We start from the raw sequence: 15,919 nt of genomic DNA, 5'->3' as shown, positions 1-15,919 counted from the left end.
GAGTATCACATTACGTATACAGAAAACAAATAAAATTTCCGACTTTTTTCGGTATTAAATTTTTACTGCAATACTGCATTGTGAGAAATTCGCTGCAGTGAACGCATACCGGAACTGAATGCAGTATGGAAGCGGCTTATCTGCTATAAACGTCAAGACGTCTGCTGTGATCATGTTTTCCATTCCAATCCAAAGTAATCTACAGCTCTTCTACTTTACATCCTCCCCATCTTCAGTTTTCAAATTAAATATCAACTGTCATTTATTGCTTTTATTTTTAGTCCCTTCTCCATCCATTCATCTCTCGTCTTTCCTTTTCTTCCCCTCCATCGTTCTTCCTCGTTTCTCACCACCATCTACGTATTCTTAACTCCTTCTACTCTTCACAGTCTCTTACTCCTCACTCTCTCTGTCTCTCACACACATTCTCCAACTCTTCCTCTTCCTCATCCTCTTTCCTTTATCAAGTCTTCTCTATCATGTTTTTCTTCCATACTTCCTCGGTTATCGTCTTACTCTCTTCAGGATTTTATTTCTCCTTCTTCTTGCTCAGATACATTTCCTTCTTTGTTTTTTTCAATTTCTGCTTTTAATGGTTTCTCATCACTTTTATCATGATTCCTTCTTCTTTAAAACTTCCTTCTATCGCGTGTTCCTTATTCACCTCATTATTATCGTCTTTCATACAGGTATTTATTAAAATTTGCAATCTTTCCTTAAACAATTCTCAACATCAATTCCAAAAAATCAAACATGATAATAATATGATTTCTATTCCCAGTTATCTTCCTTCTTATTCCACAGTGTGATGCTCTTCCTCAGTCCATGCCTTCTTTTCCTCCTATCTAATTATTTCTTTTTTCCGTTGCTTTATTTATTCTTCCTCATCACCTCATTCTCCCAGTGTGCCTCCATCATGTATTTCTCTCTGTTCATCATCTCTACAACTAGACACCGACAAGAAGAAAGACAGAAACGGAGTAGTGTGGAGGGGGGGGGGTTTTGTGCGGCAAGGCCTATTACATCGCTTTAATGCGTGTCACGATGATACTGCCTGCCTGCTGTGTTGCTAGGCTATGCAATGCACTCAGCCAGACAGCACTCAGAGGCACAAAATGGGATAAAACTAGACGAACGTGCCGAATTTTCGATCACGCATATCCATCCAGCTCGTCTGCTATCTTGAATTTAGTAGACGCCACGCCGCCCCCGCCTCTGCCATCTTCTATGCGAATAGAAGCAACATTCACTAAATAGCAACAATTCACAATATAGCAGCATTCACTATAAATCCTACATATCCCACAACCGTTTACCATACCTGACACAAATTAGCAACAAGTACTGAGAATTAATTCTACTATAAAATTCTAATTTTATAATGTATTGTGACGTAATTATGATTTGATTATGTATTGTAATCTTATAAAATGCTTTGTGACGTAGCCTTATATACGATTGTATTTTCAGGCTGAATAAATTGATTGATTGATTAATATAGGTTGGATGACTATCAGGCTTCCGCAAAACTGATTACAGCCCATGTAGCCTTAACATTTGGGTTAATTTTGATGCAATTCTTGTCAAAAAATGTTTAGCGTTCCTTTAAGTGCATCTTTTATTTGCTTCATTCTCAAAACTTTAATCAATTCCATCGAAATAGATAAATAAAGTCGAATAATAGTATGTGCGTTGAGCACAGTGTCTGAACAAAGTTATCATCTCCGGCTTTTAAACAAAACAGTTGAGCTGTGTATTATCATCTTCTCAAAATCGAAATCAATAAAATAGTCCTTTACAATAATAATCTCAACGAATACCAAATAGGTCAATGGTAATCAATCAGAGAGAATACATCAGTCTTCTTCATTACTCATTGTACAATAAATTAACTAGCTTGTCAGTGTTTTTCGGTATTATACGGGGTATTTCATAGTTTACATTGATGAATGTAATTCATAATTCTCTATCTTTATAATGATAAAGTAGTCTTTACAATCAAGAGTAGCCTGATTTAATTCAGAATAAAAAAGTGGTTGAGAACACTGATTACTTTTTAAATTATTTGAATCCACTTCCATACACGGTAGGCTATAAATCTAACAGTCAATAATATGTAATTCTCGTTCAAATCAATAAAAATGTCTGTGGACTTTTCCAATTAATACACATTCGAATGAGTCCTTGAATAAATATTTGGAGCAAATTTCAAGCTCAAACTACTTTAAATAAGCTTGGTCACCAATCTTGAAAACAGTAGAAGCAAAAATAATTTAATGGATAAGATTGGAGAAAATCCTATGCAGCGTCCAATGCCAGAGTAGCGAAAATCTGCTTTCGGAAGCCATCCGTTTGGCCACCACAGATTTTAATAAGGTAGGCCGAAGATTTAAACGAATGGATTAAACAGAGTGAGTGAGCGAGAGAGAGCGTGGCTGTGAGAGAGCTTCCTGAAAAGCGCCGAAACCGGCCAACTGACATGCGCGCTTCATTACACGTCCTCTACCAACTCAGAGCGTGTTGTCCGAACATTTTATTTTATTTTTCTCTCAATCTCTTGCTTTTTTTGGCGGCTAGAAGAATATCAGCCTGCGTATTAAAACCGAAAACTCGCAGCTGTGGGCGCGCTCGGCTTGGGCCTAGCATACAATATAGGTATATACCGCTGTTCTACTGAAGAAATATAGATAGTTGTTTAGCGTCCTCGTCATCATACTACTACATACCAAAAGCTACTCGATTCGCCAGAGTGGCTTATTTCAGTTGCAGCCTCTTCATCACTTCTCTTTCTTCCGCCTTCTTTTGGTCTTCTCAACATTTTACTTCCTCTACTCAACTTCAATTTCTCTCTTCTTCATTATTTCTCTTTTTCATGTAATCTTTTCAATTATTATTTCACTTCTCTACCTAGTTTTCATCTTCTCTTAATCTAAAATGTATCAATAAAAGCAATTTAATTTTTCAATTCCTTCAAGTTATTCAATAATTCGATTCAACTGATTCTTTTTTAATTCTGATTCATCTACTTATTCCACTTTCTCAGCATTTTACTTCCTCTCCTTCAGTTAAATTTTCTCTTCTCCATTTCTCTTTTCCATGTAATCTTTTCAATTATTATTTCTCTTCTCTACCTAGTTTTCCGCTTCTCTTGATCTAAATTGTATCAATAAGAGAAATTCAATTTTTCAATTTCTTGGAGAAGCCTAATTCATTAATTTCATTGAACTAATCCTTTTTAATTCTAATTTCATCCACTTCCTCTTCTTGATTCCTACATTTCTTCTCCATACTATTATTATAATCTCAATTTCCATTCTCCAAGACTCAAATTACTACATTTAGTAATTTCAACTTAAACATACCCTCAATGATTATTAAATTTCATGGATTGTTTCTTCCTCTCTCCTCCTTATTCATCCAATATCTATTTCGACCTTTCTTGTACTCATCTCCCATGTCCATACTCGCATTCCTCTACTGTTTTTGATTCATGTCCACATCCGTTCCAAGTATCCTTCTCCTCTCTCTTTCACTTTTCTCACTCTCTCCATTCTTTCTCCGCCCACAAGTTATCGTTATTGATGCAACTGGTTCCACTCCAATCTCATGCTACTAGCAATTGCGAACTCTATATAAATACTGAAGAAAGACGTAGACTGCACTACAGGCCTCCATGTCATACATGCAGATAATCTTGTATACATTGTGGGTTTGCTCGTTCGCAGGAGCGCTTTTTGATCAACAAGAACGAACAATGGACGTTGTATAGTAATTCCTATATTAAAATATTGCATTGAATTTTGGATTCTGTATTTCATACTAAGGAAATAGAGAAGGCGTTTACCCAGCGATGGGAGAGGGATTTTGTACAGGATTCTAATAACTAGCTACTTGTATTCAACACCAAAATAAAATTACAATATCAACTTGTATGGTTGACAGAATAGAATTGAATTGAATTGAGACTCTGTGGGTTGAGAGGCCACTTCCAAACAGAGGTCTACGTATAAAATGACTTTTGATAGGACACTTATTGTTCAACAATCTTAGGCTCACAACATCATCATCACCAACGGAGCAGAGCTTATTGGTTTGATGGTTTCCTATCCCTTATCGAATACATTATTGAATAGTACAGAGAGTCTTTCAATACAGCTAAAATGTCTAACAATACACTTCTGAATATATTATGCCCAGTAGGGGAGACTACTTCCATAGTAGAAGAGCCAGACTTCTTTCATTCAATACGCAATTCTGCTATTCCGCATTCGTACTCCACATTGGAAATCCATATAAGCAAGATTCAACGCTGATTTAAATGTTTAATGTACATTTTTTTGAAACTCATTCATTCTTGACAAACAATTTTAAAGAACAAGTCAAATAACATGATTATCTTCATGTTATAAAAAAAATAAATGTGGTGAATGAATAAAACATTTCAAAAGGGTACTTGAGAATTTTTATCTCATTCTATCAACATTGCAATATCTTGAAAAACTTTAACGTCACTCCACTGAGCTTATTACTGTATAAATTATAATTTAATATACACTATACTTGAATATAATGTTAGAGGGTTCTAGTTATATGAGAATAACCGTATTCGGTATATGATGAGTTTTAGTATAGGACTACTTTTATTTATTTATTTATTTATTTATTTATTTACAATGCAAATAACACTAATGTAATAACATTGAAAGATAAAATAATAAGGTACTTGATCTACTATAAGTACAATCGCAAGTATTGCTGTGTTTCAAGTGAACCATTTCTATTCCACTATCGATAGCAAGGATCTTCAGGTGAAAATTGATGACTGATCAAAGTTTTCATTGAGTAAGTTCAGAATTTTGATATCATACAGAAATGTGGAGTAATGATGGAAATTAACTCTGAATCTTGTTGTCATACCTGTAAAATAACTATGAGGATTATCGAGAATGCCATTCTTGATACTTGATAAGATTTGGTTTTCGAAAGCCATGAAATGAATGGGAAGATGACAATAAGGAAAAGACGGGAATTCGGAAATAGTGCGTCACTCATTCTTCAACACGCTTTGCCATTCACCAAACTGAAAAAAGCAGCGATGACCTTCATAGCCTTCACAACCGCATTAAGGTGAGGATTCACAATGGCCTAACAATCCAACATTAGCACGGAATTTAGCGATATTCTAAAGAAGTGGATTATTTCGATTGTGAGCGTTTAATTCAAAACACTAATATTGTCACCAGTCTAATCGATTTATCAATTAAGTTATTGGTGTATTTGATGAAATAGATAGTTTCATGAAAAAAGGTTGATTCAATATTGAAATAAACGTAAAAGTAAGTACAGTATTAAAAATCATTGTATTTGAGTGTGGATTGACAGTTTAAATGGAATAAAGAAGTTACTGGAATATTACGTTAATTATTATTCCACAACACTATAAACAACAGTAACAACAAAATTGGTTCTCCACTACGAGCTAGTAGGCGAGGACGTCCAACGAAAAGATTAGGTTAGAAACAGGGAGAGATGCCTAAACCCTGAAAGGTAGAAGAAGAAGAAGAAGAAGAAGAAGAAGAAGAAGAAGAAGAAGAGAAGAAGAAGAAGAAGAAGAAGAGAAGAAGAAGAAGAAGAAGAAGAAGAAGAAGAAGAAGAAGAAGAAGAAGAAGAAGAAAGAAGAAGAAGAAGAAGAAGAAGAAGAAGAAGAAGAAGAAGAGAAGAAGAGAAGAAGAGAAGAAGAAGAAGAAGAAGAAGAAGAAGAAGAAGAAGAAGAAGAAGAAGAAGAAGAAAGAAGAAGAAGAAGAAAGAAGAAGAAGAAAGAAGAAGAAGAAGAAGAAGAAGAAGAGAAGAAGAAGAAGAAAGAAGAAGAAGAAGAAGAAGAAGAAGAGAAGAAGAAGAAGAAGAAGAAGAAGAAGAAGAAGAAGAAGAAGAAGAAGAAGAAGAAGAGAAGAAGAAGAAAAGAAGAAGAAGAGAGAAGAAGAAGAAAAGAAGAAGAAGAAGAAGAAGAAGAAGAAGAAGAAGAAGAAGAAGAAGAAGAAGAAGAAGAAGAAGAAGAAGAAGAAGAAGAAGAAGAAGAAGAAGAAGAAGAAGTTCATCTCCATACACGAGATTCAAGGAGAGAAGTTGAGAAGTTTTAGCATGATTCAAGCTATTCTAGTTTTTCGATTAGAGGTACCTATAGAGTTCACAAAAATTCTATCATTTGCAATAAGTGTCTAGTTCTGATAAGTTCTCAAGGAATGAGTTTCGTTTTGTATTGAAGTTAATTACAAAATCAACCATTGAGTTGTCTCCACTGTGCGCTGCAGCTTCAGTTTCAGTATGACCAGTTAGCAGACTAGGCCTAGTCCAAACTAGGCTCAAGACAACACAATTGTAGTGAACAACACCTGGTCAACACCATTTGTAGTAAATATTCATCTGTGGGATTCCCATGAAATCTCTTATAGTATTCTTCAATTTGCCAGTCAAATTTTAATTGTATAAAAATTCACCTGTACAAGCCGACAGTAATCAACAAATAATCTCTAGGTATAGTTTAATAATTTTGTGGTAATACTTGGGGATTTCCAGCCTTCAATCGTGTTAGATAATAATAGCTGCTAATGATTACTGAATTGAAGATGACATTTTCTTGGTGATTATCACTTTTTCCTTACTATTGCGGTTTCAAGTGGAAAAGGAAAATTTCTTTGCATATCAGTACGTATCAGTGAGGAATTGGATGGAGCGCAGGACATGAGGAATTATCAAACTCACATTTCAACACACTTATGAAGTAAAGAAAGCACTTACTCACTATTGGCAATGACCTGGTGTTTTGACCTGGTATAGGTCAACATAAGACTGAAGTTTTGCATTCTCTACTTCATAAGTGTTTTAAAGTTTGAAGTTTGAAATTAATAGTAGTGATTCAAGTTTGAAATTAATAGTGGAAAAGTGTGGATATACAACACAGACACAGTATCCAAGTTGATGTTATTTTGGTGATTACCATATTTCTATATAACTGCTGAAACAGCGATATTGTAGTATTCATCACGACAAGTGGAAGAAAAGCTACTTCTAAATACTGTGGTACTGATCCACCACCTTCAAAACTTGATTGTATTGATGAGAGGAGTCGATTGAGTGACTCATATTACCGTATCCAGTATACGGTGGAATGGTAATAATAAGATCCAACCTACACGAGGCGTTTTACAGTCGGCACATCAAGACAGCTCTTCGATTGGCTGATTGGGTTGGCGTATCGAGGGAGCTTCCTGTCCAGCCAATCGGAGAGCTTCCTGTACTTTCGTTCCTACTGAAAAACAACGCCTCGTGTGGCTTGGCCTTCAGAAAATTTGGGATGGAAGAGTTGAAAAAATTGATAAAAAGGGAAATCTCCAGAGATTCAAAAAAGGCAGTGGATCTAGATGCATTATGGTACCAAGAACCAAGGCCATATTCACCGATTAATGAAATCTTCATTAATTTTCCACTCCAATGTTAATTGTTGGGTAAGCATTCATATTCAATGAAATAAACTTTAGAAAATGTGCATGAAGCAAACAAACTTGAAAAATATCAGCTGTGATTTTACTCACGCAAACCAAACTCCACGTTTTTGTAAATAACGGAGAACATTACAAAACGTACGCGAAGTTGACAATTTACTGCCATAACCTATAACTCTATTATCATCAAAATTGCGAGAAGGGGAACGACATAACATGCGTGTCACTGGTGACTACGAGTCGAACAGCTGATTCGACCGGCGAAAACATATGATCGCAGTTGTTGCAAGTGCCAAACTCACTCACTCATTTTCTTTCGCGTTTTCCACTCAGAAACGCGTGCGCACACTTGCATACCCACACACTTTACACTATCGTTCTCTCTATTGTTTCACTTTCCAGTGCTATCGTTCCACATAACTTCTTCCTCTTTTGAACTAAAATTCATTCTCTCACACTCGCTATAGACTATCTTTTATTCACTTCCTCACTGACACTTCTCCGCTCTCTTTCGATCTCTTTTACTCTTTATTCTGTTTAATTTCTCTTATTCTCTTTTTGATCTATCATTCTATACTTCCTCACCTATCACAATCGCATTTTCCATTATAGATCATTCTATTCCATTTTTTCAACTATCCTCTCTCTCTCACTCTCTACCTTCAAAATCATCTTTCTCTCAAATACTCTATTAACCTCTCTCTTTCATCTCTCACACACTCTCTAACCCTTAATAATTGTCTCTCTCACACTGTCCACTCCTCAATTGATTTCTCCAAACCCTTACTTCATCAGTATTATCTCATTGTCTCTCTCTCACGCACTCACCATTTATCAATCATTTGCTCTCTCTCTCTCTATCAATCGCTCTCTCTCTCTCTATCTCACTCTTTCTATATCACTCTCTCTTTGTATATCTCTCTCCCACTCTTTATCAATCTTCCTCTTTCTTGTTCACATTCTATCTCTTTCTCCACACTCTCTCTCGCTCTCTCTCTATTTCGCACTCTGTTTCTCTCACTCCGCATACGTGTAAGTTTAAAAATAAGAGCGTTAAGGTCATTACGCAACGCAACACGAGGAGTCTGCTCACAACCACAGTTCAGCCTAAGCACCATGTTGGTGTGTGAGTGTGTGCGAATAGTTTTTGGCAGCCGCTGCTCGCAAAATGCCAACAAAAGTTTATCAACACAAGTAATAATTTTTTGCTGCTTTCGCTTTACTTCACTTCACTTGCACTGTGTGTTTTGGGCTGATCATAAATCAAAGTTCTAAAAGTGGCTTTAATAGTGGATACATAATGTGAGTTTGAAGCGAAAAACTGACAGTAATTGAAACGTTCACTCAAGTAAGAAGACAATGTCAAGATTGGAAATGAATTTGAGATGTAGGAATCAAAAAAGTATAAAATCCAGGATGTATAATTCAGAAGGCAGTGCAAGGCATTCACTGCTGTTCGTGATTGGAAAAGAGTAAAATAAATTACAGAAATATAGTATCTCGGCTCCAGATTGGAAGAATGTACAGACGCCTCACTTTTGATTCTCATCCATTGAATATTTTTTATCCTCATCAGTAATGAGGTTAAAATAATGATAGTGAATAATGAGGTAAAGCAGTAATGAGAGTAAATAGATAGGAATACAGGAATTCACGGATAGAGAACGCATATACTATTCATAACCGTAGTAGTTTAGGCTACGCTGAAACCTGGTAACTTTATCCAAACCCATCTGAAATCGAGAATGAATGGAGAAGAATAATATGAGAATTATATCTACCTCGCTCCTTGCTAAGCGTGGAACGAGCCCTGCCAAGTCATTCTCAGTCAGAATCGGCCGTCATATCTTCATACAAAAAATAATTATAAGATGTTAATACTGATTTGTCATAAAAATTATAAATTTGAAATGTAAATTTTTTGTACGTGCTCAGCTAGGTGAGTCGAGTTGATTTTTATAATATTGAATAGTAAAAATCATAAAATGATTGTTTAATTTCGATAACTAGCTCCTTGAAAAGAATATTCACATTCATTACTGTACATCTTAAAAATATCACAATAGTTATTCAGGTAGGCCTAGTTGTGGAAGTTAAGAGTCCTTTAGTTGTACTCCCTGCTGTATAACATGCAATACAGTACATTTCTACTGTGAACTAATATCTGTAATTCACATTCTATACTCTGGTTTCGACTATTTGATTTATTGACAAAATTGATAGATATTCAAACACAAGCTGAACTGGTCAACGTTAGTATAAATCTTAAAAATCACCAATAAAAAGAGATCTCACATTTATTGTAATAAATCACTATTTCTCATAATATAGTGGAACATTAATTATTTAATGTTATTTCTGATAATATAATAATATACTGAAACAAATTATTTATCTCAAATTGTATATAAATATATGGGTTTTGTGGGAATGAACTAATTATACTGGGTATTTTATTATACTTGGTAATAAAGTAGATAAGGGAGAAGATCGAATGTAATAAATTAGCAGATCAATGAGGAAGAGCAATAAATAGTCATTATTTTTGGTGTTTACACAATTGGAGTGAATGATTCCAGCTTGTTAAGCAGTACTATACCAACAAATCACCAATTTTTAACTACCGTATTTGAGAAAGGAGTATAACATATTTTTATTATCGTTTAAAATATACTAAAGTGACAATATTGATAATCAGTAAATAGGCTTAATCAAGTGGAGTTTATTAATACATTTTCTCAAAGCTGTTCTTTCCTCTTCCAGACACTATTATCTGTATTCTATTAAGAACAGAAAAAGATGAATATAGAAAAGCAAACATAAATAAGTATAGTGATTGGATTAATTTTTAACAATACTGTAAAGTGATTTTTTGAACTTCCATTCCTGAATTTTATTTGAAACTGAGTTCAGAAAATTTCATGAAAGAGAAGAACTCTAATGAATTCACAATTACATAAATCTAAGTACAGTAGATTGATATTTCCCAAGTAGTAATATTTATTAAAAAAGTAATTCACAAATATTTTTATGAATATATTCCCTTGATCAATGTTGATCTAAAAATAATTAGTCCATCCCATAGACATTGAAGCTAGAATAATTTTTGATTCTAGTTTATAAGTATACAGATTTTCTGATACAGGATTTTCCAACTGGTCCATTTTTGATGAGTTCGGGAATCTGTATGTTTCAATAATTTATTATCAAATAATAAATAATAATCAATAATATATATTGCGAGATGATTCACATCAGGTAATCAAAATAAGAGTATTTAGCGTATAATAAAAATAAGTGAAGAAAATTACAGGTCTACTGATGGAAATTACAGGTATATTGCAATTATTCAAAAAATTAATTAATAATTATTATTCAACCCTGTTGTCAATATTTGCAGTAGCAGAAGTCTTCGGGGTGAATTACAGCATTTAATTTGGATTTTTGTTTAATAATGATTATTAAAATTACAGATTTTTAAATAATCTCAGTTCACATATCAATATTATCAAATTTCTTTTAAACTTTTGTGGAAAAGAGAGTTGAATTGGAATAGCTATAATAGTTTGTTTATTATACTGTAGGTGAATGAAGCTTCATGCAAATAAATTTATAGTATGCTACTGTACTAATCTCCAAGAAAATTTTTTAAATACTAAATCAAAATTCATAAACATAATATTGATCTGAGATAAGTTAGTTGTTTCGATAGTAAGATTCCATTAATTGTGATAAATAAATCAAATCTAATCAAATAAAGGTTACAACAATACAGATACAACAAATTTAATGTAAACTGTTGTGAGTTCTCTAGTCATTTTGAAAAATAATAGGATCAACCCGTCAACTATGAGGTCCCTGTAAGTATTTTAAAATGAGACATGAAAGTATTTTTATGTGAGTATTGTAAGAGAAAATGAGACATCCATAATCGTAATGTGACGTGAAGCGAAGACACGCGGCGTCGTGCAAATTAGCCGGCATCTAAACTTTTCAACCGGCATTCCAGGCTTGCGACATTATTGCGCGCGTCTGTCATTCTATGCTGCTTACACATTACGGCCGGCTCGGTTGCACTTGAAATAATCAGACTATAAAAATCGGAATAAATAATCGACTCTTAAATCGGAATCAGCATCACAAAGTATATTTCAACAATGTGCTGAACATTACTCTGAAATGGGTTCTCAAATCTTCTAATCAATAAATATTGTTTCAAGATTGATGCGTACATGCATGAATAGGTTGTGCGTGGGAGCGTGAATAATGAGAGGATTGATCGTTGATAAGAAATTGATTGACCTTAAGTTTTAGGTGAGTTATCAATGATTAGGAAATGGTTTTGACTGTATGATACTTTGTATTAAGCTAGCATGTAATTATTTTAAAATTCATATACTAATAATATTAAACTGTAGTGTCGTCATAATAGTTCAAAAACGAATTTAAGATTCACTTTAAAATTTACTTTGTAAATATAATTGTTCTCTTGTTTCTATTTGTTTCTGTGATTATAACTTAACAGCTATCAAATGATCACACAATTATTAAAGAAACAATTTTTTATTTTCCAGTAAAATATAATGATCAATCAAAGAGAAGGAAATGACTGATCAATAAGATTCGAACATGTTTTATTGAATAAAAAAATTGAATTTTTGTCAACAGATTCGACAGATTTCCAATAAAATACTTCTCTATAGATTATTTATTCTATTATTACCATATGTGTTAATATACTATACCTTGAAATGTCTAAGACAGTTTGACAAATTACTGATCAAAAATACTGAACCGGTGAAACAATGACCGGCGGTTTCTCTATTTTCTACATTGTGAACCAACTACAGTCACACTATATCAAGTACCCAACGATGTTGAGCTGTATTTGATACAGTACTTCCAATATTTTAACAAAACATTATTGTAACATAACAAGATATTAATTATAGCAATAGAGAAACCGATACCGGATAGAATTAATAATTTCACACTGTAATTGAGTTGAATGATCTCACCTTGCTACATGTAAGGAACACTGTTCTGCCGTGTTGGTGTGAGTGAGTCGTGCTCTACTCGTGCTGAGGTTGGCACAGCACAGCACAGCACGCCACCCGTCTGAGGAGTACTGAGGAGTTGGCTGAGGAGGCGGCTGAGCAACGACTGCGGAGTACTAAAGTAGTTCTAGTCCTGTTCACCAGCTCTCTGTCAGTGTGTATAATCGATTTTGCGAGCGCGGCGCCACTTTGAAATTTTTAATAAACAGTTCACATTTTAAATGATCAGTTTGTTGTTGTCTCACGTCACTGCTGGGTAGTATGTGTGTGCGCGCTCGCTTCGCTCGCCAGCTGCTGCCGACGCGACGACCACGAACGAGTACGGCTCGATTGGCACTGAGGAGCTGATTCTCCTCACAGCTCTACTCAACTCTGCGCGGCCTAGGTCCGGCACAACGCGTGCGCGTGCGCGCACTCTCCTGGTGGGGATAGACACTAATCAGGGGGGCACACTCACACACACGCACAACCGCATTGCAACCGATACCCCCCTTACCAACACGAAAATCATCACTAGTCGCCCTGTCGCCGAAAATCAAACAAGGCTAAAGACCTTTCCCAACGCCCGCGGCCCTGCTCCTCTGTTTGCTGCTGCGTTTCTGAATTAATATCATCATAATAATTCAGCTGCAGTAGGGGGCACCAGCCCCTCGTTCAAGATGTACGCGGCTGTCCTGTGTCATAGAAAAAAGATAGCATAGAAGATAGCCCATGGTACAGGCTGTTCACGTTCCAAATTACAAGCCAATTTTTTGTTAACTCAAGATGATTACTGTCGACTACTGTCTATTATTACGGTTCTTTTGGGGTGAGAGTGTAAGAACGGCACTATATGAGAGACTACCAGCGTCACATAACTTCACAAAAAAATGTCGGATTATCGGCTTGAGTTAACAGTGAAATTTGGAACATAAACGTCCTATACCATGAAATATCTTTTTTATGCTATATTTTTTCTATGTCTGTGTCCTGCCCTCCTATCCACCACATAACATATCACAAATTGCAGTCGAGAGTCGACATCATTCCATAATAATTATCATTGTCATTGCTATGAGTGAGACTTGTGTTGTTACTGATTTCAATATCAGGTCTTGAAGATTAGACATAGAGTCGAAAGGTTTCCTGTATCATAATATTTACAGACTTGACTTGAAAACTTGTGCAGAATTAACTGATGCCTAATTTTGGTTCATAGGCTCAAGCAGTTTGAAATTTACTGATAGGAATCATTGAACTCTTGTTCAACCATCAATGCGTCGAAGAATGGAGAAGTCTTGTAAGGATAATTTCATGGAAGTAAGTTCGATTATTAAGCACATCAAACCGTGAAATAGATTTTGCTACAGGGAATTGGGAGTGAGTGGGAACACATCATCACCTGATCTCTGAAAATTGCACTGCAGCCTCTATCCTCAATATTTCCCAAAATTTTTTGGGAAAAATTATCTATTTTCCCAAACTAGATATTGCATGACTGAATTTATATTGACAATCTGATTTGAGGAAATTCATACTAAAGGGTTAGATTTTGTTGAATCATAGTCTCCAGATAAGAAATTCTTGACGATTATTAATTTAAACAAAATCTTATTTATGGAGCTCTTTCGACAATCTGTAGACTCATTTGATACATTAATATTATGAACAAAACGAGCATAGCTATCAAGTTCGTTAATAACTCACGTTATTAATAGTTCACAATCATAAACTATTCAACCATTGAATCAAGTTTGTATTCGATTCCGATGACAGTTGTCGTGCTTGAGACATTAACAATACTAACACAAGCTGGTCTCACTCCACCATAAGTAATAATAATATAACGTTTTTTGAAAATATCAATAGCAATAATTCAGACATAAATTTGTACACAAGTAGTGTTTGTAATCAGTTAAATTTTAATATTTGTGATGAAAGCCACCGTACAAAAAAGGATACCTACATCCATTTATTGCATATGGATGTAGAATCACTAAAATTTTTGTAAATTAAAGAATTCCATCCCTGAATTATTCCAAATCCATTTGGATTTATTTCATTTTCTCTATCAATTATTGAGGATTGATTACACAGCTCCCAGAAGAGTACTACAGGCTTAATCTCAAAACGGTTCCAATTTATTCAAAAAGTCCAAATGTAGCTAGGCTACATTTTTCGATTAGCCTACACACTCCAATTTACAACTCAAAAAAAAAAAGAGTTGTAAAATACTTCTGAAATGAATGGTATTGATTACAAACAATTGAAAAAAATCAAACTCTGGATAAACTTTAAATTTTGAGACCAAAAAGACAAACGATGAAGAAGTATTATCTTTCCACAATCCTTATTCAGTGAATTGATACAGTAGTTTTGAATTCGCATGAATTCTAAACTTGATCTTTGCTGTGTTACTTTCCGAAATTAATTGATACTCGTAAATTCGACTATTTTTATTGTGCGATTGATGGATTCTAGGACTTGAAAATTGAAATTATGTGCAGGTATGAGGTATCTATCAGAATTTGAGTGAATTGCAAAGTTATCAATTACCAAAAAGCCGTTATCAACCACCAATGAGTATTAAATTAAGACATGAAAAATCCAGTGTCATGGGTTCCACATAGAAGAGGAATCTCGAATCTCCTTTTAAAGGTTATTCCACTTTTTTCATGTAGTAATCTCATTTCGAGAGCTCACCGCACGATACGCCAGGCATTTTCACGCCAAGCATTTGAATTTGTTATAAGTTTCTCTCTTCCAGTAGCTACAATATAAGAATTTTCTTCCATATATATTATTATTCCGACTGTATTTCCAGCGTTGAAGCATGAAATATTAATGAGCTTTCCGCAATTTGTGGGTGACTTATGTAGTAAATAACTATAAATAGACAGAAAATGTTGAGGAATTACTTCTCTCTGGCAGATTGGATTATTGTTTTGTTCGAGGAGTGAATTATTGAAGGAAACACGATTGATCACGAAATAAGTGTAGTAACCTCGGAACGTGTTAGGCTAAACAGTACAATCTACTTTTAGCCTATATGTTCAACATGGAATATAGAAATCAAAAGAAGTTAATAATCTAACTCAAGGCAATTTCTGTCTCATCCTACAAACTCAAAAGAATAAGTACTGCTGAAGCTGTTTCAGTATATATATATCATCTTTCGTGGATAGATGACGGAGTTAATGAAACTACCTGTGGAACTTGAAAAAGTGACGCATGTCACTGAAAAGGTGTTACCAAGACTTCTCAGGATAGCAATGATTGTACGTACCCTTGAGTTTGATTATCATGCCACTTAGAAGAAGCTTTCAAATTTCTTGGAAGATGTGATAATGTAACGTCTTTAAAATCCGAATTCAATCAATTAAT

General features: G+C 34.6%; 1 protein-coding gene across 1 annotated transcript in view; it reads right to left on the bottom strand.

Moving 5' to 3' along the window:
- The window catches only part of LOC111051019 (zinc finger and BTB domain-containing protein 49), a 101,915-nt gene extending 88,982 nt beyond the window's left edge, over positions 1-12,933 (bottom strand). The window contains exon 1 of the mRNA XM_039442555.1: positions 12,518-12,933. The gene's annotated coding sequence lies outside the window, so the exon portion shown is untranslated. The remainder of the gene's footprint in view (positions 1-12,517) is intronic.
- Between the last annotated feature and the right edge of the window lie 2,986 nt (positions 12,934-15,919).

Source organism: Nilaparvata lugens, chromosome 1 (assembly GCF_014356525.2).
Source record: "Nilaparvata lugens isolate BPH chromosome 1, ASM1435652v1, whole genome shotgun sequence".
NCBI classification, from domain to species: Eukaryota; Metazoa; Arthropoda; class Insecta; order Hemiptera; family Delphacidae; genus Nilaparvata; species Nilaparvata lugens.
This window is presented reverse-complemented; position numbering and strand designations above follow the sequence as displayed.